Source organism: Moschus berezovskii, chromosome 5, assembly GCF_049115385.1.
Source record: "Moschus berezovskii isolate FMDL1 chromosome 5, NW_MosBer_1.0, whole genome shotgun sequence".
NCBI classification, from domain to species: Eukaryota; Metazoa; Chordata; class Mammalia; order Artiodactyla; family Moschidae; genus Moschus; species Moschus berezovskii.
This window is the reverse complement of record NC_142464.1, coordinates 94,270,489-94,296,410: the sequence shown is the minus strand read 5'-3', so window position 1 is coordinate 94,296,410 and position 25,922 is coordinate 94,270,489. Positions and strand designations below refer to the sequence as shown.

The 25,922-nt window shown below is 37.1% G+C and overlaps 1 pseudogene; it reads left to right on the top strand.

Moving 5' to 3' along the window:
* The first annotated feature begins 321 nt into the window (after positions 1-321).
* LOC129561647 (UDP-glucuronosyltransferase 2C1-like) overlaps positions 322-25,922 on the top strand; it is a 38,429-nt pseudogene continuing 12,828 nt past the window's right edge.

The following is a 25,922-nucleotide window of genomic DNA, read 5'->3' as shown; positions in this document are numbered from 1 at the left end:
TTTGCCAACATAGGTCCATCTAGTCAAAGCTATGGGTTTTCCAGTAGTCATGTATGGGTGTGACAGCTGGACTATAAATAAAGCTGAGCATTGAAGAATTGATGTTTTTGACTGTGGGGTTGAGTTTAAAGAGGCTGTTGCTTTTTTTTTTCTTCCCCATCAAAGCAGTCATTTTTCATTTTAATCCATAATACAAAGTACACAATTCAAAGTTCAGCCCAACCTACTAGGAAATGATTGAGAAAGTTAAGGAGAGATCTTTGGATTGTGAGTTTCATGCACTTGATTTAAGCCCAGATTTAATTCAGGGAAGAGGTAACCATGAAGACTGTGAAAGTCTTCTGCATCCTTTTCGTGCTGCATCTATATCTCCTTGACTCTGGAAGGACTGGCAAAGTTCTTGTATGGCCTGCGGATTTTAGTCATTGGATTAATTTACAAGTTATTCTAGAAGAACTTCATCATCGTGGGCATGAGATAACTGTCCTGGTACCTTCACAAAGTCTTCTGATTGATCATACCAAGCTTCCGTATAATGTGGAGATACTCCAACTTTCGGTAACTAAAGAAACTTCCATGGAAGAGATCAATACCATTCTCCATGAAGCTTCTTTTGACATGTCAAAACTCTCATGGTGGGAAATGCAAATAAAACTGGCAAATGTAAGCAGAAAATTGTTATTAACTGTCAGAAGAGTGTGTGACAGTGCTGTCACTAACAAGGAGTTACTCAGCAGGCTACAGGCAGCCAAGTTTGATGTCTGTATTGCCGACCCTTTAAGTTTTTGTGGGGAATTGGTGGCTGAACTCTTGAATATTCCATTTGTATACACTTTTCGGATTTTCTCTGGGAATGTCATTGAAAGACTCTGTGCTGGGCTTCCTATGCCTCCTTCATATGTTCCTGGTATGACATCAAGACTGACAGACAACATGACTTTTATACAGAGGCTGGAGAACTGGTTACTGTATAGAGTGAATGACATGATATATTCATATTATGTATTTCCAGAATGGGATGAATATTACAGCAAGGTTTTAGGTAAGAGAAATGTGTATATAGTAAGTATCCTTATATACTATGAAAAATGTAAATATTTATCTGACTGTATGAAAACTTACAAATGGTATTTTAGGTGAAGATCCAAGTTTCTGTGGCTACACTGTTTTGAATTTAAAAAATAATAACACGCCTTTTTATGGTTTTGGTAATATGATTAAGGAATATTCTCTATACTCATGCATAATATTTTGGAGTGTCTGGAGAACCCAAATCAGACAGTGTGCTTGATTTCTCTAACCTAGGATTAGTTTTCTGTTTTTCACTTCTGCTCTTATGCAGACTACTTTCTTTCTGATTAACTTGCACCTTCTAAGACTTTATATTTGCCTTCTGTGAAGGAATGGTTACTTGGTGGACAGGTTTGCAATGTTGTAAACATGAAAATATAAAATAAATAATGTAGTTTGGTTTCATTTTCTCTTGTCTTCTAAAGTGTTAAAACAGGAAGATTTTTTTTCCCCTGAAGGACCATATTTCTAATTTTTTAAACTCACCTCAGTGTTTTGTTCTTATTGTTCTATTTAAAATTGCATTAGAGGTCAACTAGTGACTTTTGACCCTGAGCACAAAATTTTTCTCTATTTTATCAAATCCATTTACCCCTTCTATTTTCCTTTTGAATAATTTATTTTTTATTATGTTAAGGTGATTATGTGATTATGTTAAGGAAGTTTTACATAAGGGGTAAATTACCCTTCAGAAAGCAGAATCTTTCTTATATCCTTTAGTTAGATTTTTTGAGATCCCCTGCAGAAGAGAAAGGATACCCACTCTAGTATTCTGGCCTGGAGAATTTCATGGACTGTATAGTCCATTGGGTCACAGAGTCGGACACGACTGAACAACTTTCACTTTCAGATAGATTTTTTTGAGGTATTATTAGCATGTAACATTGTATTAGTTGCAGTTGGTGACAAAAATGTTAATCAAGAGTCAACCTATGAAAGAAAAGGAAAATTTTATTTGAGCCAATCTGAGGTTTATCCCAAAGAAAGGCAATGCCAAAGAATGCTCAAACTACTGCACAATTGCACTCATCTCACACGCTAGTAAAGTCATGCTCAAACTTCTCCAAGCCAGGCTTCAGCAATATGTGAACCGTGAATTTCCAGATGTTCAAGCAGGTTTTAGAAGAGGCAGAGGCACTAGAGATCAAATTGCCAACATCCGCTGGATCATGGAGAAAGCAAGAGAGTTTCAGAAAAACATCTATTTCTGCTTCATTGACTATGCCAAAGCCTTTGACTGTGTCGATCACAATAAATTGTGGAAAATTCTGAAAGAGATGGGAATCCCAGACCACCTGACCTGCCTCTTGAGAAACCTGTATTCAGGTCAGGAAGCAACAGTCAGAACTGTACATGGAACAACAGACTGGTGCCAAATAGGAAAAGGAGTACGTCAAGGTTGTATATTGTCACCTCGCTTATTTAACTTATATGCAGAGTACATCATGAGGAACGCTGGGCTGGAAGAAGCACAAGCTGGAATCAAGATTGCCGGGAGAAATATCAATCACCTCAGATATGCAGATGACACCACCCTTATGGCAGAAAGTGAAGAGGAACTCAAAGGCCTCTTGATGAAAATGAAAGAGGAGAGTGAAAAAGTTGGCTTGAAGCTCAACATTCAGAAAACAAAGATCATGGCATCTGGTCCCATCACTTCATGGGAAATAGATGGAAAAACAGTGGAAACAGTGTCAGACTTTATTTTTTGGGGCTCTAAAATCAATGCGGATGCTGATTGCAGCCATGAAATTAAAAGACACTTACTCCTTGGAAGGAAAGTTATGACCAACCTTGATAGTATATTTAAAAGCAGAGACATTACTTTGCCAACCAAGGTCCGTCTAGGCAAGGCTATGGTTTTTCCCGTGGTCATGTATGGATGTGAGAGTTGGACTGTGAAGAAAGCTGATCACCAAAGAATTGATGCTTTTGAACTGTGGTGTTGGAGAAGACTCTTGAGAGTCCCTTGGACTGCAAGGAGGTCCAACCAGTCCATTCTAAAGGAAATCAATCCTGGGTGTTCATTGGAAGGACTGATGCTAAAGCTGAAACTGCAATACTTTGGCCACCTCATGCGACGAGTTGACTCACTGGAAAAAACTCTGATGCTGGGAAAGGTTGGGGGCGGGAGGAGAAGGGGATGACAGAGAATGAGATGGCTGGATGGCATCACCAACTCTGTGGACATGAGTTTGAGTGAACTCCGGGAGTTGGTGATGGACAGGGAGGCCCGGCGTGCTGTGATTCATGGGGTCGCGGAGAGTCGGACACGACTGAGCGACTGAACTGAACTGAAGTGTATAACCCTAGAGAAAATATGTCAGGAATCTCTGAGGAATGTTCTGCCCATTAGAAGTGAAAGAACTGTCATATAAGTTTTTGAGAGAAAGGATTATACATCACAACATTTGATTGCCAGTTTATGTAGTCCTATAATATGAGTACTGGGTCATTGTGACCCCTGAAGAAGTTAAGGAAGGAATGTTACCTCCTAGGGAGTCACTTTGCTGGCACAAGGAGGAAATTTTTCTTTTTTGTAAGCAAATTTTCCTGTGTCTTTTAAGGGGATCTAGTTAATGGGTTTAGAAAATCCCATGAATGGAGGAGCCTGGTAGGCTGCAGTCCGTGGGGTCGCTAAGGGTCAGACACGACTGAGCGACTTCACTTTCACTTTTCACTTTCACACATTGGAGAAAGAAATGGCAACCCACTCCAGTGTTCTTGCCTGGAGAATCCCAGGGACGGGGGAGCCTGGTGGGCTTCCGTCTATGGGGTCACACAGAGTCGGACACGATTGAAGTGACTTAGCAGCAGCAGCTGTTAATGGGTAATGCAGAAACACATTGCACACTAAAACGGGGAGTGCCTCAACTGACAGAGAAATTTTTATGCAAAATTTTTCTGTCCTGACTTAAACTTGTTTTGTTTCAACAGAGATATACAACAAAATGACTAGATATTTGTACATATTGTGAAATAATCACTGCAATAACTCTAGATAACATCCATCACTACACATAAATACAAATGGTTTTTACTTGAGAACTCTTAATATCTACTTTCTTAGTACCTTTCAAATGTAACACAGTATTAGTGACTAGAGTCACCAGGCTGTATATTACACTCCCTAATTATTTATTTTAAAACTGGAACTTTGTACCATTTGACCACCTTCACCTACCTGTTGTGACCATGCTCCAAACCTAGCATCTGGCAACCACCAGTCTTCTCAGTGTCTATAGCCTGTTTTAATTTTTGTTTTGTTTTCTCTTTAGATTCCACATATAAGTGATATATTTCCCGGTTTTACTTCACTTAGCGTAATCTTCTCAAGGTCCATCCATGTTGAGGCAAATGGCAAGTTTTCCTTGTTACTTACGACTTAATAATATTCCACTCCATCTGTCATCATGTTTTCTTTATCCATTCACCTATTTATAAACACCTAATTGTTTCCATGTTTTTGGCTATTGTAAATAATGCTTCAATGAGCCTGAGAGTGCTGTGACATGTTTTTTGTTTGTTTGCTTGTTTATTTGTTTTTCTTTTTTCTTTTTTTATATTATATCCAGAAGTGGAAATTTTGGATCATATGGTAGCTTTATTTTTAAATTTTGAGGAATCACCATCACATTTCCCATATTAACTATATTGATTTACATTTGCATTAACAATGTAAAGTTGTCCTTTTTCACTACCTACTCACCAACATTTGTTGTCTCTTATCATTTTGATGATTGCCATCATAACAGGTTCGGAGAAGGCAAAGGCAAGCCACTCCAGGACTCTTGCCTAGAAAATCCCATGGATGGAGGAGCCTGGTAGGCTGCAGTCCATGGGATTGCTATGAGTCGGACATGACTGAGTGACTTCACTTTCACTTTTCACTTTCACACATTGGAGAAGGAAATGGCAACCCACTCCAGTGTTCTTGACTGGAGAATCCCGGGGACGGGGGAGCCTGGTGGGCTGCCGTCTATGGGGTCACACAGAGTCTGACATGACTGAAGTGACTTAGGAACAGCAGCATCATAACAGGTACGAGATGTTACTTCCTTGTAGCTTTGCTTTGAATTTTCTTGGTGACTAGTAGCGTTCAGCATTATTCCATATTCTTATTAACTATTTGAATCTTTTCTTCAAAAAATGTTTATTCAGGTCTTCAGCTAAATTTTTTAGGAATTATTTATTTTTATGTTATTGAATTTTGTGAGTTCTCCCTATATTTTAGATGGTAACACCTAGTTGAGAAAAGATAAGCAAAAGGCAAAGGAGAAAATGAAAGATATACCCATCTGAATACAGAGTTCCAAGGAATATAAGTGAAAGATAAGAAACTCCTACTAAGTGATTTATACAAAGAAATAGAGGGAAACAATAGAATGGGAATGGCTAGAGATCTCTTCAAGAAAATTAGACATACCAAGGGGACGTGTCATGCAAAGATGGTCACAAAAAAACGACAGAAATGGTATGGACCTAACAGAAGCAGAAGATATCAAGAAGGAGTGGCAAGAATATACAGAAAAACTGTACAAAAAAGATCTCCATGACCTAGATAACCTCTATGGTGTGATCACTCACCGAAAGCCAGACATACTGGAATGAAAAGTCAAGTGGGCCTTAGGAAGCATCACTATAAGCAAAGCTAGTGGAGTTGATGGAATTCCAGTTGAGCTATTTTAAACTCTAAAAGATGATGCTGTGAAAGCGCTGAACTCAATATGCCGGCAAATTTGTACAACTCAGCAGTGGCCACAGGAGTGGAAAAGGTCAGTTTTCATTTGAAACTGAAAGTAAGGCAATGCCAAAGAATGTCCAAATTACTGCTCACTTGCACTCATTTCACAGGTTAGTACAGTAATGCTGAAAATTCTCCAAGCTAGACGTCAACAGTACCTGAACCAAGAACTTCCAGACATTCAAGCTGGATTTAGAAAAGGCAGAGGCACCAGAGATCCCACAGAAATTGCTAAAATCCGCTGGATCCTAGAAAAGTAAGAGAATTCCAGAAAAACATCTACATCTGTTTTATTGGCTATGCCAAAGCCTTTGATTGTGTGGATCACAACAAACTGGAAAATTCTCCTGAGAATCCTGTATGCAGGTCAAGAAGCAACAGAACCAGACATGGAACAACGGACTGGTTCCAAATTGTGAAAGAAGTCTATCATGGCTGTATATTGTCACCTTGCTTAATTAACTTATATGCAGAGTACATCATGTGAAATCCTGGGCTGGATGAAACAATAGCTGGAATCAAGATTTCTGGAGAAATATTAATAACCTCAGAAATGCAGATGACAATACCCTTATGGCAGATATCAAAGTGGAACTAAAGGGTCGCTTAATGAAGGTGAAAGAGAAGAATGAAAAAGCTGGTTGAAAACTCAACATTCAAAAACAAAGATCATGGCATCTAATCCCATCACTTCATGGAAACAGATGGGCAAAAAATGGAAACAGTGATTTTGGGCTCCAAAATCACTGCAGATGGTACCAGCAACCATGAAATTAAAAGACAAGCTATGACCAACCTAGACAGCATATTAAAAAGCAGAGACATTGCTTTGTCACCAAAGGTCCATATAGTCAAAGTTATGGTTTTTCCAATAGTTATGTATGGATACAAGAGTTGGACCATAAAGGAAGCTGAGAACTGTGGGGTTGGAGAAGACTCTTGAGAGTCCCTTAGACTGCAAGGACATCCAACCCATCAATCCTAAAGGAAATCAATCTTGAATATTCATTGAAAGGACTGATGCTGAAACTGAAGCTCCAATACTTTGGCCACCTAATGTGAAGAGATGACTCTTAGAAAAGACCCTGATGCTGGGAAAGATTGAAGGCAGGAGGAAATGGGAACCATAGAGGATGAGATGGTTGGATGGCATCACCAACCAAATTCAGTGGACATGAGTTTGAGTCAGTTCCAGGAGACAGTGAAGGACCAGGAAGCCTGGCATGCTGAAGTTGATGGTGTCACTAAGAGTCAGACATGAGTGAGTGACTGAACATCAATAACAACCCAGAAACAGACATATAGTTTGCAAATTTTTTTTCTATATTCATAGGCTGCCTTCTTGTTTTGTTGATCTTTTTTGTGTGTGTGTGTGTGCAGTAACTTCTAGTGCAAGTAGTTCCACTTGTTCATTTTTAATTTTGTTACTTATACTTTAGGTGTCATATTTAAATTCACTGCCATGATGAAAGTCAAGAATTATTTCCCATTGTTTTCGTGAATTTTATGGTTTTAGGTCTTATATTTAAGCCTGATCCATTTTATTTTTTATTTATTTATTTAAAAAAAATTTTTTTGGAGGCTAATTATTGTACAATATTATATTGGTTGGTTTTGCCATACATTGATATGAATCTGCCTGGGTGTACATGAGTTCCCCTTCCTGAACCCCCCTCCCACCTCCCTCCTCCCCTTATCCTCCTTCTGGGTCATCCCCGCACGCCAGCCCTAAACATCCTGTAACGTGCATCAACCCTGAACTGGCGATTAATTTCACATATGATAATATGCATGTTTCAATGCCATTCTCCCAAATCATCCCACCCTCACCCTCTTCCACAGAGTCCCAAAGACTGTTCTATACATCTGTGTCTCTTTTGCTGTCTCGAATACAGGGTTATCATTTGCATCTTTCTAAATTCCATATATATGCATTAGTATCCTGTATTGGTGTTTTTCTTTCTGGCTTACTTCACTCTGTATAATAGGCTCTAGTTTCATCCACCTCATTAGAACTGATTCAAATGCATTCTTTTTAATGGCTGAGTAATACTCCATTGTGTATATGTACCAAAGCCTGATCCATTTTAATATAATTTTGTAGTGGAGTAAGTTCATTGAATATTTTTGGCTCCCTTGTGAAATACTAGTTGACTATATATGCATGAGTTTATCTTTGGGCTTTTGCTTCTATTCTAACGGACCTGGTGACTGTTTTTAAACCTTATGTATAGTTTTGATTACTATAGCTTTACAATATTCTTTAAAATTAGAGTGTGTGATGCCTACAGCTTTGTTTTTCTTTCTCAAAAATGATTTTTTCATTGGAACTTTTTCATTTTTATTTGAATTTTTATTAATTTCCTTGTTACTAATTTTAACAGATGTATCTCTAATACACTTTTATTACTGAAAAATGTGTTTATTCCAAAAAACTGAAAAGAAAATATACCTATGATCTCTTATTTTACATAGCCACTTCCTTTTTTGAGTATCTATTCAATATTTCCTCCAAGAAGTTATTCAACAACTCACAAACATGAGTGCTTCTAATGAACTGTGCTGCCTGGCAATATGTTTAAAAAAGTCATATGACCTAATCAGGTTTGACATGTTGCATTGAAACTTCTTCTGGGCATTTTGTGACAAAAACGGGTACTTATATCTCTAGACATGGCCCTATAAAATGTGGGCAGAAACCATCACACATTCATGCTGAGATTTCAAGCTACAAAAGGCAACACTAAGAAAAAATAACTTAAAATCTCATCTAGGTTACATTTTCTGATACTGGATTAAACCTTGACTGATCTACAACGTGGTTGAACTTTATTTACTTCTGGTCCGGCAGTCTGACACTCAGTTTAGAAACAACTTTTTTTTGTTTGTTTCTCTCTCTCTTTTTTTTTTTATAATTTATTTATTTTAATTGGAGGCTAATTACTTTACATTATTGTATTGGTTTTGCCATACATTGACATGAATCTGCCCCCGGTGTACATGTGTTCCCCATCTTGAACCCCCCTCCCACCTCCCTCCCCATCCCATCCTTCTGGTTCATCCCAGTACACCAGCCCCAAGAATCCTGTATCATGCATCAAACCTGGACTGGTGATTTGTTTCACATTTGAGAATATTGAAAGAGACACAGGTACTCCAATGTTCATCACAAAAGAGACACAGATGTATAGGAACAATTTTTTGAGTGAAGGCTTAGAGATAGGGTATTACTCTGTCCCTGACTCTTCCATAGTTATTAGCAACTTAGAATATTATTTTTGGTGGAATATATCAGTAATCTGAGAAGAAGAGTAAAAACTTGATAAATAGAAGAAACACATTTCTTTTACTCTCATAAATGTTAAAATGCTCTAAGATATAGATATAACTTAGGTATTCAGAATTTAAAATCTTCATTATGTTATGTATTCTAAGTATGTTCTTCAAGTTTTAAAGATATAACACATAATTTGCAAAATTATTCATTAAAACATGTCATAGATATGTTCAGATAATTGATAAGGAAAAAAAAAACAAGAATGACAGCATTCATTACAAAAAATTGAGAAGCTCTTTATAAACCTTTCAGGGGATAAAGGAATTTTGGAATAAAAGTCCTAGGTTAGACAAAGCAATGGTCAAAAATATCCTGTAGAGCAACAAAATCATAATTTGGGAGATGACATTTTCTACTAGACAGAAATATTCCCAGTTAACAATTAACTTCAATGTGTTTTTAACTCAAAAGTAAATTAAAAAATAAAATGACAAAGTAAAGCCTATGTACCTTTTCCTAAAGATATGTGCTTAGTATGAAACTGGATATTGTCATTACCAGAATAAAATCCCTCATTTACTGAAATTTGCCTTGATCTCTTATGCAGATGCATCTTCCTAGGAGTTCAAATCCCTTATATTTTCTAATATAAACTTTAGCACACTTAGAACATTAAGAAGAATATTCAAAAAGTCATGTGGTGAGAAACCAGATAGCTATGGTTTCCTCCTCTCAGTGACATGGAGCACATATTTCAAAAAGACACCAAAACTCTGGGTAAGCTTCATTATAAAATAGAAATTATTTCACCACCAGATTATTATGCAGTGCAATATGTTCACCAATGAGGATAAAATCTTGTAAAATAAGAACTTTCATTAACTATAGCAAAGGAGACACTTTAAGAATTGTATTAAAAGTACTCAGGATGTAATTAATTGTGATAGCACACTTGAAAACAGTAGAAAAAAGATGGGTAAAGCACAAGTTGTTTTTCAACATAATCAGAGGCTTTTGGAGCAATGAGGATGAGATTAATTGGAATTCCAGAAAAGAAGGTGTGACTCTACCACAGAAAGCTGAGGATTGCTGCCTGTTTCCTGTACTTAGTAGAAGCACATGAGTGGGTTCAGGCTTAGCTCAAGATGAAAGACTCCATTGACAGAGAGAAAGCAACAAGCTTTTGGTTTTGTTCCATACTTAAATCTATGCTTACTTTTTCATATTCTGACTATTGTGTTCTCTTCGGGGGAAAAGGCCAATTGATTTAAGTTGGGTTGCATAGGCTCAGTACTGATCTTTAAGAATTTACTTAGAAAATAAGGTGGAGAAATATCTCCCATTTAACGTATCAGACTCCTTTCCCTTTGTTATCCTTCATTTATATTCAGGAAAACCTACCACACTATGTGAGATTATGGGGAAAGCTGACATATGGTTATTTCGAAGTTACTGGGATTTTGAATTTCCTCAACCTTACTTACCTAATACTAAATTTGTTGGAGGACTGCACTGCAAGCCTGCAAAACCCCTACCTAAGGTAAATAAATGTGCCTATTATTTTCCTACGTGAATAAATTGTGAAGTGTTAGTCACTCAGTCATATCCAACTCTTTGCGGCCCCATGGACTGTAATCCACCAGGCTCTTCTGTCCATGGAATTTTCCAGGTAAGAATACTGGAGTGGAATATACATCTCCTTCTGCATGGGATCTTCCTGACCCAGCTATGAGTATTTATCTCTTAAAATGATTTCTGGTTTATTGTTAACAATATTTGATCCCCAAACAGAGAAAACAGACATAGAATTTAATGGTCATTATTTTCTTAGACTATATACTACAGTAAGAAGGTGAGTAGCCTTTATTTTGGATTTTGTATTACTATCTGATTGAAGTAGTCCTCGATATTTTCTTTTCTTGCTCAAAGCCCATTCATTACACGTGAAAATGTATTATATATAAATTTTAAAATATTTCCTAGTATCTTACGAATTCTATGCTTCTTTTCTTTTTCCTAAGTCGCTTAAGTCATCTCTGACTCTGTGCGACCCCATAGACAGTAGCCCACCAGGCTCCTCTGTCCCTGGGAGTCTCCAGGCAAGAATACTGGAGTGGGTTGCCATTCCCTTCTCTAATACTATGGTATAATTGAGCATAAATATAACATTATATCTTAAATCATCTGTAAACATAGTGTAATGATTAATTTTATCTGTTAACCTGCCTGGCTAGGTACCCAGCTATCTAGACAAACATTTTTCCAGAAGTTACTGAGAAGCTCTTTTTAGATGAAATCAACTTTTAAGTATGTGGACCCTGAGTAAACAAATTACTCTTCATTATGTGGGTAAGCCTCATTCAATTAGTTGCAGATGTGACTAGAACAAAAGACTGAATTCTGCCCATAGGCCACCTTCAGACTTAAACTACAGCAGTGGCTCTTCTCTGAGTCTCCAGCCTAATGTGCTGTTCTGCAGATTAAACTTGCCAACTTCCATAACCATGTAAGAAATCCCTTAATATAAATTTTTTCCCTGTCTTTCCATTTCAAACCTCACACATTTTTTTTCTTATCTTATTTAATTGGCTTAGTTTTGCTAGTATTTCAAGATAGGATGAAAAGATTTATTTTTATTTTAGTATGGTTGAATACATTGTTTTTATTTTTAATTCAAAATTATATATTTCTAATATATTCCTATAATCCTCAGAGTATGCTTTATAGATATTTCGGCATTGCTTGTCTGGTCAGATGTTCAGAAAAATGAAAGATAATCTTATTAGCATCTAAGGCTAAATATAAAGTACAGCACCGGAACTATTTAACTTAAAGGTAGAAATTTGTTCTGCCAGCTACTGCTGTGTAGTCTTGGACAAATTACTTAACCTTACTGAGATAGATTTCCCATCTGTAAATGTATACATATCTCATAAAATCACCATATATGTAAGTTAAATGATACATGGAAAGAACTCAGCAAATGGCAAAAGATAACAGGCAGTCAATAATTTGTAAACACAAGCACAAAGACACACACATACCTCAAATATGCTTTACTAAATGAGCCTTTAGTAACAATAATTTTTAATTTACCTAATAAGGATTTCAAGTCATCTATTATACACTGAAATGGTTAACATAATGAAAGTACAGAATTGTTCTAATAATTCAGACACATTGAGAAAAGACTGTGAAATCTATTATAACTGTCAACTTTTATACTTCAAAGACTGTTTTCTTCACAGGAGTTCGAAGAGTTTGTTCAAAGCTCTGGAAAAGATGGAATCGTGGTGTTTACTCTGGGGTCAATGATCAAAAACCTATCCGAAGAAAAGTCTAATGTGATCGCATCAGCCCTTGCCCAGATTCCACAGAAGGTCAGATAATATTTATTTCAGGGATAGTTATTTTAAAATCCACGATCACCGTAAAGTATACTTTTAAAATGCAGGAAAGGCTATTGATATTGTTAGTCTCAACTTGTGAGTGCTAAAGAAAAAGTACAAATGATCAAAGGGGGTATTTGACTGCTATCTTGCTTTAAACCTGGCATTATTAACAGAAAATTCTATTGCAGTATTTTCTTTAAATAATGAATAAAATTAATCATACACTACTGTTAAAGCATCAGTTTTGAGCCTAGGTTTTAAGTCATCCATGTAATTTAACATCTTTTGCTGTTCTTATATATATCTTTTAAATCTGAATCATATAAACAAGTTACAAATAACATGACAGAGAATAAAGGAAAAGATATTCAAAATAATGTTTGATTCACAGCATGTCTTGGGACTATATTTTCTTATAATTAATGATTTTGAACATTGTCTTAATTAAACCTGGAAATAAGAACATATATTCTAAAATTAAACCTAAATAATGTCTCTTCTAATAATCCTAAATAATGAATCCTAAAAATAATCCTAAATGAAATCCTAAATAATGATTCTGAAACAGTTAAAGCTTTAATAATCCAGTAAAAGATTTAGGAGTATACTTTACAATATTCCAGCAAACTCTAATTTTTTATTGACATCATTCTAGGTTATAACTGAGTGACACCTTTTCCCTAGCTTTAGATAAAATAGACCATTACAGCAACTGTGTTTCAAATATTATATCCAAATTACTTTTAAAAATTGCTTTGCAGAAATAATACCCATTTAAATATTTAATCTAAAAAAATCTTCATAAAATCATTGCATTTTTAATTGCATTAAAATACAATGCTTAGGAGTAGCATTGAGGAAGGGCTAGAGGCACCAAGAACTCTCACTCTCCAAAATTATGTTGAATAACTGTGGCAAGAGGAGACATCCTTGTTGTGTTTCTGGTCTTAGAACAAATGCTTTGTTTTTCATCATTGAGAATAATGTTTGCTACAGGTTAGTCATATATGGCCTTTATTTTGTTGAGGTAACTTTCCTCTAGGCTCACTTTTTAAAGTTGTTGTTTTTTTTTTTTATCATAAATATGTGTTGAATTTTGTCAAAAGATTTTCCTGGATCAGTTGAGATGATCATATGGCTTTACTACTCAGTTTGTTAATGTGATTCCCGATAGCTCAGTTGGTAAAGAAACCAACCGCAACGCAAGAGACCCCAGTTCAATTACTAGGTCAGGAAGATCCACTGGAGAATAGATAGGCTACCCACTCCAGTATTCTTGGGCTTCCTTTGTGGCTAAGCTAGTAAAGAATCCAGTTGCAATTCAGGAGACCTGGCTTCGATCCCTGGGTTGGGTAGATCCTCTGGATAAGGGAAAGGCTAACTATTCCAGAATTCTGTCCTGGAGAATTCCATGGACTGTAGAGTCCACGGGCTCGCAAAGGGTCAGACACGACTGAGAGACTTTCACTTTGCTAATGTCGTGTATCACATCGATTGATTTGTGTATATTGGACAATCCTTGCATCTCTGGAATAAATCCCACTTGATTATAGTGTACAATCCTTTTTATGTATTGTTGGGTTCAGATTGCTAGTGTTTTGTTGAAGATTTTGTCATCATGTTTATCAGTGATATTGGCCTGTAATATTCTTTTTTGTGATATCTTTGTCTGATTTTGATATCAGGGTGATGGTCGACTCATATAATGAGTTTCAGAATATTCCTTTCTAGGCAAATTTTTGGAAGAGTTTCAGAAAGATAGGTGTTGATTCTTTAAATTTTGATAGAATTTGCCTGTGAAGTCATCAGGGTTCTGGACTTTTGTTTGTTGGAGGAATTTTAATCACAGCTTAAATTTCAGTACTTGTGATTGGTTTGTTTATGTTGTTTTTTTTTTTTTTCTGGTTCAGTCTTGGGAGATTGTACATTTCTAAGACTTTGTCTGTTTCTTCCATAGCATGCAATTGTCTTTTATTGATAAACAGTTACTTTTAGTACTCTCTTAATATCCTTTGTATTTCTGTATTTTGCATTGTAACTTCTTTCTCATTTCTCATTTTATTGATTTGAGCCCTCATCCTTTTTTGTTTGATGAGTTTGGCTCAAGTTTTGCTAATTTTGCTTATTTTCTCAAAGAATCAGATTTTAGTTTCATTGATCTTTGCTACTGTTTTCTTTGTTTCATTTATTACTGCTTTGATCATTATGACTTCATTCTACTAACTTTGATTTTGTTTAGTCTTCTTTCTCTAGTTGCTTCAGGTTAAGGTTAGGACATTTGCTTGAGATTTTTCTTATTTTTTGAGGTAATATTGTATTGCTAAAACTTCCCTTCTTAGAACTGTTTTTACTGTATCCTATATGTTTTTGATATTGTATATTTGTTGTCAGTTCAGTTCAGTTCAGTTCAGTCGCTCAGTCGTGTCTGATTCTTTAATCCTTAAATTTCCTCAGTGATCCACTGTTTAGTAACATACTGTTTAGCCTCCATGTGTTTGTATTTTTTGGAATTCCCCTCCCCCAATTGATTTCTAATCTCATAGCTTTGTGATCAGAAAAGATGCTTGATACAATTTCGATTATCTTAAACTTACTAAAACTTGCCTTGTGACCCAAGATGTGATTTATCTTGGAGAATGTTCTGTGTCCACTTGAGAAGAAACTGTATTCTGCTGCTTTCAGATGGAATGTCCTATATATATCAATCAAGTCTATTTGATCTAATGTATATTTAAAGCTTGTGTTTCCTTATTGATTTTCTGTCTGGATAACCTGCCCATTGGTTTAAGTGCCCCACTATTATTGTATTACTGTTGAGTTCTCCTTTTATAAAAGGCTGTTAGCATTTATCTCCTATGTTGGGTGCATATACATTTACAACTGCTATTACTTCTTACACTGATCCATTGATTATTATGTAGTGCCCTTTATTTTCTATTGTACCAGTCCTTGTAGTAAAGTCTATTTTATGTGATATAAGTATCACTACTTCAATTTTCTTTTGCTTTCCATTTGCATGGAATATCTTTTTCCATCTCCTCACTTTCAGTCAGTATGTGTCCCTAGGTCTAAAGTAAGTCTCTTGTAGACAGCATATATATGAGTCTGGTTTTCTTTACCAATTGTCAGTTTATATCCTTTGATTAGAGCTTTTAATCTATTTACATTTAAGGTAATCATTGATGTGTATGTTCCTGTTGCCATTTTCTTAGTTGTTTGAGGTTTATTTCCATAGGTCTTTTTCTTCCCTCCTTTTTTTCCCCCTCCTCTCTTGTGGTTGAATAACTGTCTTTTGTGTTGCGCTTGGATTGCTTTTTCTTTTTTTATATGTGTAGCTATTGTAGATTTTGCTTTGCATTTCCCATAAGGTTTTGGTATAGCATCTATATATATGGTTGTTTTAAGTTGCTGATCTTTTAATTTCAAATATCATTTCAAAAATACATTTCCAATATCTGTAATCTACACTTGTCACCGTTGCTGGTTTTGATATCATATTTGTGTGTGGATGTTATCCTGTCTTTACTGTATGTTTGCCTTTTGTGGGCTTAGTCACTCAGTCATGTCTAACTCTTTGCGAACCTATTTACTGTAGCCGACCAGGCTTCTCTGTCCATAGGGATTCTCCAGGCAAGAAGAGAACAATAAAGAGAAGAAAATGAAGTAGAAAGTAAGTAAAATACTGATAATGGGGAAAAATTAAAGAACAACAACAACAAAAAACCCTGGAGCTAAAAAATTACAATAACTGAAATGAAAAATTCACATCACAGGTTTCAAATCAGACATGTATGTATGAAGATGTATCAGCAAACTTGAAGAAATGATAATCAAAATTATCAAATTGGAGAAACAGAAAGAAAAACAAATGTAGAAAAATGAACCCTAAGGCAATTGTGGGACACTCCCCTGTGAATAATTATAGAGATTATAGGACTTTTTGGAAAAGAGAAATGGACAGAAAGAATATTAAAGAAATAATGGCATGAAATATTCCAGATTTAATGAAATACTTCATGAATATACAAGTTTAAGAAGCTTGAGAACTTCAAGTAGGATAAAATCAAAAAGACCTATACAAAGACATATTAAATTCAAGCTGTTGAAAGCCAAAGACAATGAAAAAATACTGAAAGGAGCTAGACAGAAGTAATTTATCACATAAAAGATATCTTCATTAAGATGATCAGCAAATTTCTCATCAGAAACTCTGCAAACCAGAAGGCAGTAGATTGATAAATTCTAAGTGCTGAAAGAAAAAAAAAAGTTAATTGACAATTTTTTCAGACAAAGTTTCCTTCAAAGATGAGGTAGAAATTAAGACATTAACAGAAAAACAAAAGCTAGGGTACATCATTACCACTAGACTTTGCCTATAAAAAAATACAAAAGGGACTCTTTTGGGATGAAATGAAAAGCTGCTGCTGCTGCTGAGTTGCTTCAATCATGTCCGACTCTGTGTGACCCCATAGACGGCAGCCCACCAGGCTCCACCATCCCTGGGATTCTCTAGGAAGGAACACTGGAGTGGGTTGCCATTTCCTTCTCCAATGCATGAAAGGGAAAAGTGAAAGTGAAGTTGCTCAGTCGTGTCCAACTCTTAACGATCTCATGGATTGCAGCCTACCACACTCCTCCATCCATGGGACTTTCCAGGCAAGAGTACTGGAGTGGGGTGCCATTGCCTTCTCCAAAATGAAAAGCTACTAGATAGTAAAGCAACCCACATGGAGACAAAAATGGCTTCAGTAAAGTTAAGATAAAAAGTAATTTCAAAAGCTGATATCATTCTAAACTTGGTTGTAACTCCAATTTATTTCATTTTTCTCAATTGAAATAAAATACATAAAACAATTATAGCTTATGTAATTAGGAACACTGATTAAATATGTAATTTATGTCATTAATTACAGAAAGAGTTGGATGGAGATATTAAAGAACAGAGTTTTTGTATGCTTTGAAGCTAAAAATAAATACATCAAAGAATAAATCCCAAGAAAAATTAAAAATATTTTTTAAATAAATGAAAGCACAAGAGATCAAAACAAGAGATTCAGAGGAAGAAGGGATCAGAGGGAAATGTATACCTGTCTGTGCCTACCTTTAAAATGAAGAAAGATCTAAAATTAATATTCTAATATTATACCTTAAAGAATTATAAAATGAAAGCAAACTACACCCAAAGCTTGTAGAAGGAAGCAAATAATGAAGATTAGAGCAGAGATTAAAAGAAGATTAGAAAGATGGTAACGTAACCCTGTATATGAGACAGCAAAAAGAGACACAGATGTATAGAACAGTCTTTTGTACTCTGGGGGAGAGGGTGAGGGTGGGATGATTTGGGAGAATGGCATTGAAACATGTTTATTATCATATGTGAAATGAATCGCCAGTCCAGGTTCGATGCATGATACAGGATGCTTGGGGCTGGTGCCCTGGGATGAACCAGAGGGATGATATGGGGAGGGAGGTGGGAGGGGGGGTTCAAGATGGGGAACACATGTACACCCGGGGCAGATCCATGTCAATGTATGGCAAAACCAATACAATAATGTAAAGTAATTAGCCTCCAGTTAAAATAAATAATTTTTTAAAGAAGAAAATAAAAATAATGGAAAATCAGTAAAACCAAAAGCTAGTTGATTGAAAAGATCAGTAATATTATCAAAATATTAGCTAAACTGGCAAAGACAAAAAAAAGAATAGATGCAAATAAAGTCAGAAATGAACCTACAGAGATTACTAATGGTGTTATAGATATAAAAAGGATTACAAGAAACTATGATAGAAGTGTAGCCAAAACAGCTGAGTAGGAAGATGCTAAATTCACTTCTTCCCTCTGGCATACCGAAAGAGCAAAAATTTATAGAGAAACTGTTAATGAGTAAAACCAGAAGACTAGCAGAAAAGGCCTTGATGTCCACATACAAAGGAAGAAATTTGGACTCTCACCTTATAACATATACAAAAAATCAACTCAAAATCTATGAGACTTAAACTTTGAAGTAAAAATATAATATTTTTATAAGAAAATCTAAGGTAAAACTTCATCACAGTGGATTTTACTATGATTTCATAGGTAAGACAGCAAATGCAAATGCAGAAAGAAAAAAATATATATAAATTAGACTTCTTCAAATGAAGACCCTTGTGCATCAAAAGATACCATCAAGAAAGTGAGATAAAATATACAGATTGTGAGAAAATCTTTTCAAATTATGTATCTGATAAGGAATTAATGTGCACAATACATAAAAGAACTGCTACAGCTCTACAACAACAAAATCTAATTGAAAACTGGTAAACTACTTGAATAGATTTCTTCAAGGAATATACAAATGGTCAAAAAATATATGAAAAGAAGCTCAACATCATCATCATTATGGAAATGAAAATCAAGAGCACATAAAATTAATACTTCATTCAATAGGATATCTATTATCAGAAAAAGAAAGGAAAGAAAGGAAAATAACATGTTGGTGAGAATGTAGAGAAATAGGGCTTGGTGGACTGCTACGAGGAGTAGCATCTGCTGCGAAAAACATTTTTGTGATTTCTTGGAAAGTTAAACATGGGATAGTATGAACTAGATATTCTATCTTGGCTATATACTGAAAGGAATTGAAATCAGTGATTAAACCACATATTTGTAAATTAATAGGCATAGTAACTTGATGAGTCAGATAATCATGATGATGTGATCATTTGTCTAGAGCCAGACATCTTGGAGAGTGAAATCAAGTGGCCCTTAAGAAACAGCACTATGAACAAAGCTAGTGAAGGTGATGAAATTCCAGCTAAGCTATTTCTAATGCTAAAATATGATGCTGTTAAAGTGCTGCACTCAGTATGCCAGCAAATATGGAAAACTCATCACTGGACACAGGAATGGAAAAGGTCAGTTTTCATTCCAATCCCAAAGAAAGACAATGACAAAGAATGTTCAAGCTACCACACATTTGTACTCAATTCACATGATAGCAAGTTCATGCTCAAAATCTCCAAGATAGGCTTTAATAGTATGTGAACCAAGAACTTCCAGATATTCAAGCTGGATTTAGAAAAGGAAGGGGAACCATCCCTTGGATCCTAGAAAAAGCAAGAGATGTCCAGAAAAACATCTACTTCTGCTTTATTGACTACGCTAAAACCTTTGTGTGGAAAACTAAAACTTTCCACGCTAAAACTGTGGAAAACTCTTTAAGAGATGGGAATACCAGATAACTTTACCTGCCTCCTGAGAAACCTGTATGCAAGTCAAGAAGCAGCAGTTAGAACCAGACCTGGAGCAATGGACTGATTCAAAACTGGGAAAGGAGTATGTCAAGGCTGTATATGGTCACCCTGGTTATTTAAATTATACACAGAGTGCATCATGTGAAATGCTGGGCTGGAAGAAGCACCAGCTGGAATCAAGACTGCTGGGAGAAATATCAATAACCTCAGATATACAGATGACAACGTCTTTATGGCAGAAAGAGAAGAAGAACTAAAGAACCTCTTGATGAAGTTGAAAGAGGAGAGTGAAAAAGTTGGCTTAAAACTCAACATTCAAAAAACAAAGATCCTGGCATTCAGTCCCATTGCTTCATGGCAAACGGATGGGGAGAAAATGGACAGTGACAGACCTTATTTTCTTGGGCTCCAAAATCACTGCTGATATTAACTGCAGCCATGAAATGAAAAGATTCCTGCTCCTTGGAGGAAAAGCTATAACAAACATAGACAGCAGATTAAAAAGAAGATACATTACTTTACCAACAAAGGTCCCTATAGTAAAAGCTATGGTGTTTCTAGGGGTCATGTATGGATGTCAGAGTTGTACCACAAAGAAAGCTGAGCATTGACAAACTGATGCTCTGGAACTGTGGTGTTGGAGAAGACTCTTGAGAGTCAAGATTGCAAGGAGATCAAACCAGTCAATCCTAAAGGAAATCAGTCCTGAATATTCATTGCAAGGATGATGCTGAAGCTGAAGTTCCAATATTTTGGCCACCTGATGTGAAAAGCTGACTCATTAGAAAAGACCCTGATGCTGGAAAAGATTGAAGACAGGATGAGAAGGGGAAAACAGAGGATGAGATGACTGGAGGGCTTCACTGTCTCAATGGACATTAGTTTTAGCAAGCTCTGGGAAATGGTGAAGGACAGGAAGCCGGGCATGCTGCAATCCATGTGGTTGCAAAGAATCAGACACAACTGAGCGACTGAACAAGTCATAGCAACAATTTTCATGTCAGAAAAATGATGGATAAAAAATTTGTTTTATTTTGTTTTTTATTTTTTTGGAGGGTTAATAGTTTTTAGTTCTGTTTTAGTATAGTTACTCTACGATGTTGTATTAGTTTCTACTATACAGCAAAGTGAATCGGCTATATATATACATATATTACATTTTGGTGGATTTCCTTCACATATAGATCATTCCAGAGCATTGAGTAGAGTTCCCTGTACTTTATAGCAGGTTCTTATTAATTATCTACTTTAAACATAGTATTAGTAGTGTATATATGTAAATCCCTATCTCCCATTTCATCCCACCTGCCTTCCCCCTTGGTATCCATACATCTGTTGTCTATGCCTGTTCCTCCATTTTTGCTTTGCAATTTATTTACATACATACATACATATATATATGTTTACATATGTGTATATGGTGAAATATTCAGTTCAGTTCAGTCACTCAGTTGTGTCCGACTATTTGCAGCCTCATGAATCATAGCACGCCAGGCCTCCCTGTCCATCACCAACTCCCGGGGTTCACTCAAATTCATGTCCATCGAGTCAGTGATGCCATCCAGCCATCTCATTCTCTGTCGTCCCCTTCTCCTTCCGTCCCCAATCCCTCCCAGCATCAGAGTCTTTTCCAGTGAGTCAACTCTTTGCATAAGGTGGCCAAGGTATTGGAGTTTCAGCTTTAGCATCAGTCCTTCCAATGAACACCCAGGACTGATCTCCTTTAGAATGAACTGGTTGGATCTCCTTGCAGTATAAGGGACTCTCAAGAGTCTTCTCCAGCACCACAGTTCAAAAGCATCAATTCTTTGGCGATCAGCTTTCTTCACAGTCCAACTCTCACATCCATACATGACCACGGGAAAAACCATAGCCTTGACTAGATGGACCTTGGTTGGCAAATATTCAACCTTAAAAAGAAAGGAAGTTATGATATGTTGAAACAAGCATGAATCCTGAAATAAAATAATGCTAAGTCAGAAGAAGACAAATACTGTATGATTTATGTATACAAATAATGTATGATTCCATTTGAACCTGTTACCTGCTAAGTCACTTCAGTCGTGTTCGACTCTGTGCAGCCCCATAGACAGCAGCCCACCAGGCACTCCCGACCCTGGGATTCTCCAGGCAAGAACACTGGAGTGGGTTGCCATTTCCTTCTCCAATGCATGAAAGGGAAAAGTGAAAGTGAAGTCGCTCAGTAGTGTCCAACTATTAGCAACCCCATGGACTGCAGCCTACCAGGCTCCTCCATCCATGGGATTTTCCAGGCAAGAATACTGGAGTTGGGTGCCATTGCCTTCTCCGACCTGTTACCTAGCGTAGTCCAATATTATGGAGACAGAAAGTAGGGCAGAGATTATCAGGGGCTAAGGAAGTTATTTAATGACACAGAGTTGATGTAATAGATGATGAAAATATTTGAGGTAAATGTAGAGCTGATTGGACTTCCCTGGTGGTTTAGTTGGTAAATAATCCACTTGCAATGTAGAAGACCTGGGTTCTATCCAATGGGTCAGGAAGATGCCCTGGAGGAACTCGCTCCAGTAATCTTACCTGGAGAATTCTCATGGACAGAAGAGTTTGGCAGGCTAAAGTCCATGGGGTCGCAGAGAGTCAGACACGACTGTGACTGGATGCCATGCCATATAGTTAATGGTTACAAACATTGTAGATGTTTTTAATGTCACCAAACTCTAGACTTCAGTTCAGTTCAGTTCAGTCGCTCAGTCGTGTCCAACTCTCCGCGACCCCATGAATCACAGCACGCCAGGCCTCCCTGTCCATCACCAACTCCCAGAGTTCACTCAAACTCATGTCCACAGAGTCGGTGATGCCATCCAGCCATCTCATTCTCTGTCATCCCCTTCTCCTCCCGCCCCCAACCCTTCCCAGCATCGGAGTCTTTTCCAGTGAGTCAAATCGTCGCATGAGGTGGCCAAAGTATTGGAGTTTCAGCTTTAGCATCAGTCCCTCCAATGAGCATCCAGGATTGATCTCCTTTAGAATGGACTGGTTGGATCTCCTTGCAGTCCCTGGGACTCTCAAGAGTCTTCTCCAACACCACAGTTCAAAAGCATCGATTCTTCGGCGATCAGCTTTCTTCACAGTCCAACTCTCACATCCATACATGACCACGGGAAAAACCATAGCCTTGACTAGACGGACCTTGGTTGGCAAAATAACATCTCTGCTTTTTAATATACTATCTAGGTTGGTCATAACTTTCCTTCCAAGGAGCAAGCGTCTTTTAATTTCATGGCTACAATCAGCATCTGCAGTGATTTTGAAGCCCAAAAAAACAAAGTCTGACACTGTTTCCACTGTTTTTCCATCTATTTCCCATGAAGTGATGAGACCAGATGCCATGATCTTTACTAAGCATCATAAAATGCAAATAAAAATCCCACCTCACACTTATTAGAATTGTTGTTGATGTTGTTCAGTCACTAAGTTGTGGATGACTCTATGACGCCATTGACTACTTCATACCAGGCTACCCTGTCCTCAACTATCTCCTGGAGTTTGCTCAGATACATGTCCATTGAGTTGGTGATGCTATCTAACCATTTCATCCTCCGCTGCCCAATTTTCTTTTTCCCTTCAATCTGACTCAGCATTAGGTTCTTTTGCAGTGAGTCAGCTCTTCGCCTCAGGTGGCCAAAGTATTTTAGCTTCAGCTTTAGCACCAGTCCTTCCATGAAATTCAGGGTTGATTTCCTTTAGGATTGACTAGTTTGATCTCCTTGCTGTCCAAGGGACTCTCAAGAGTCTTCTTCAGCACCAGAATTAGAAAGCAGCAGTTCTTCAATGCTCAGCCTTCTTTTTGGTCCAACTCTCACATCTATACATGATTGCTGGAAAAACCATAGCTTTGACTATAGGGACTTTTGTCAGCAAAGTAATGTCTCTGCTTTTTAATATGATGTCTGTGTTTGTCATAGTTTTTCTTCCAAGCAGCAAGAGCCTTTTAATTTCATGACTGCAGTTGCTCTCCAGAGTGATTTTGGAGCCAAAGAAAATAAAGCCTGCCACTGTTTCCATTGTTTCCCCATCTATTTGCCACAAAGTGATGTGACTGGATACCATATTCTTAGTGTTTTTTAATGTTGAGTTTCAAGCCAGCTTTTTCACTTTCTTTCACCTTCATCAAGAGGCTCTTTAGTTCCTCCTTGCTTTCTCCCATAAGGGCAGAGTCATTTGCATATCTGAGGCTCTTGATATTTCTCCCAGCAATCTTGATTCCACCTTTAACTTCATCCAGCCTGGCATTTCTCATGATGTACTCCTTTCCTAATTTTAACCAGTCCAATGTACCGTGTTCACTTCTTACTGTTGCTTCTTAACCTGCACACAGGTGGTTCTTGACTTGCAAGGTGGTCTGGAGTTCCCATCTCTTGAAGAATTTTCCACACTTTGTTGTAACCCATTCAGTAAAGGCTTTAGCATAGTCAATGAAGGAGAAGTAGATGTTTTTCTGGAACTCTCTTGCTTTTCCTAGGATCCAGTGGATGTTGGCATTTTGATCTCTGGTTCCTCTGCCTTTTCTAAATCCAGTTTGAATATCTGAAATTTCTTTGTTCACATAGTATTGCAGCTGAACTTGGAGAATTTTGAGCATTATTTTGCTAGCACGTGAAATGAATGCAATTATGCAATAGTTTGAACATTCTTTGCCATTGCCTTTCTTTGGGCCTGGATTTAAATCTGACCTTTTTGAGTCCTGTGGCAACTGCTGAGTTTTCCAAATTTGCTGGCATATTGAGTTCAGCACTTTAACAGCATCATCTTTTGGGTTTTGAAATAGCTCAACTGGAATTTCATCACCTCCACTAGCTTTGTCATAGTGATGCTTCTTAAGGTCCACTTGACTTCACACACCAAGATTTCTGGCTCTAGGTGAGTGATCATACCATGGAGTCGGAAAGGGCCCCCACTCTAGTATTTTTGTTTGGAAAATCTTCCCCTGCAGTAGGAAATGGCAACCCACTCCATTATTCTTGCTTAGTGAATCCCATGTACAGAGGAGCCTGGACTACTTTAATCTGTGAAGTTTCAATGAGCAGGAAAAACTGAGCACACAGGCATGAAATAATATTCATACATGACTATTAGAAAATCATAGCTTTGACTGTATGGACCATTGTTAGCACAGTGATATCTCTGCTTCTTAATATGCTTTTTAGGTTTATCAGAGCTTTCCTTCCAAGGAGCAAGTGTCTTTTAATTCCATGGCTGCAGTCACTGTCTGCAGTGATTTTGTGGCCCAGAAAATAAAATCTATCACTGCTTTCACTTTTTCCCCTTCTATTTGCCATGGAGTGATGGGACCAGATGCCACAGTCTATTTTTTGTATGCTGAGTTTCAAGCCAGCTTAGAAGTTTTAGAAAGGCCATCATCAAAAGACAAGGTCTAAGAGGTATTGGTGAGGATGTAGAAAAAGAACTCCAGTATACTCCAGATGGGAATGAAAATTGGTGCAGCCACTTGGAAAACAGTATGGAAGCTTGTCAAAATATCAACAACAACAACAAAACGTCTTCATTATCCAGCAATCTCACTGCTGGATATATAACCAAAGGAAATGAAAACAAAATATGGAAGAGATGCCTTCACCCCAGTGCTAATTGCTGTACCAGTGCTAATTGCTGTACCAGTGCTAATTGCTGTATTATTCACAAAAACCAAAATATGAATAAAAACCTAAGTGTCTGTCAATGAATGGATTGAGAAGATGTGGTATAGGTATGTAAAGGAATATTATTTAGCAAAGAAGACAAAGGAAATACTGCCATTTGTGAAAACATGGAATTGTGCTGAGTGAAGTGACTCAGACAGTGAATGACAAACATTGGTTAAGATTCAGTTCAGTTCAGTTCAGTCGCTCAGTCGTGTCCAATTCTCCGCGACCCCATGAATCACAGCACGCCAGGCCGCCCTGTCCGTCACCAACTCCCGGAGTTCACTCAAACTCATGTCCACAGAGTTGGTGATGCCATCCAGCCATCTCATTCTCTGTCGTCCCCGTCTCCTCCCGCCCCCAACATTTCCCAGCATCAGAGTCTTTTCCAGTGAGTCAACTCATTGCATGAGGTGGCCAAAGTATTGCAGTTTCAGCTTTAACATCAGTCCTTCCAATGAACACCCAGGATTGATCTCTTTTAGAATGGACTGGTTGGATCTCCTTGCAGTCCAAGG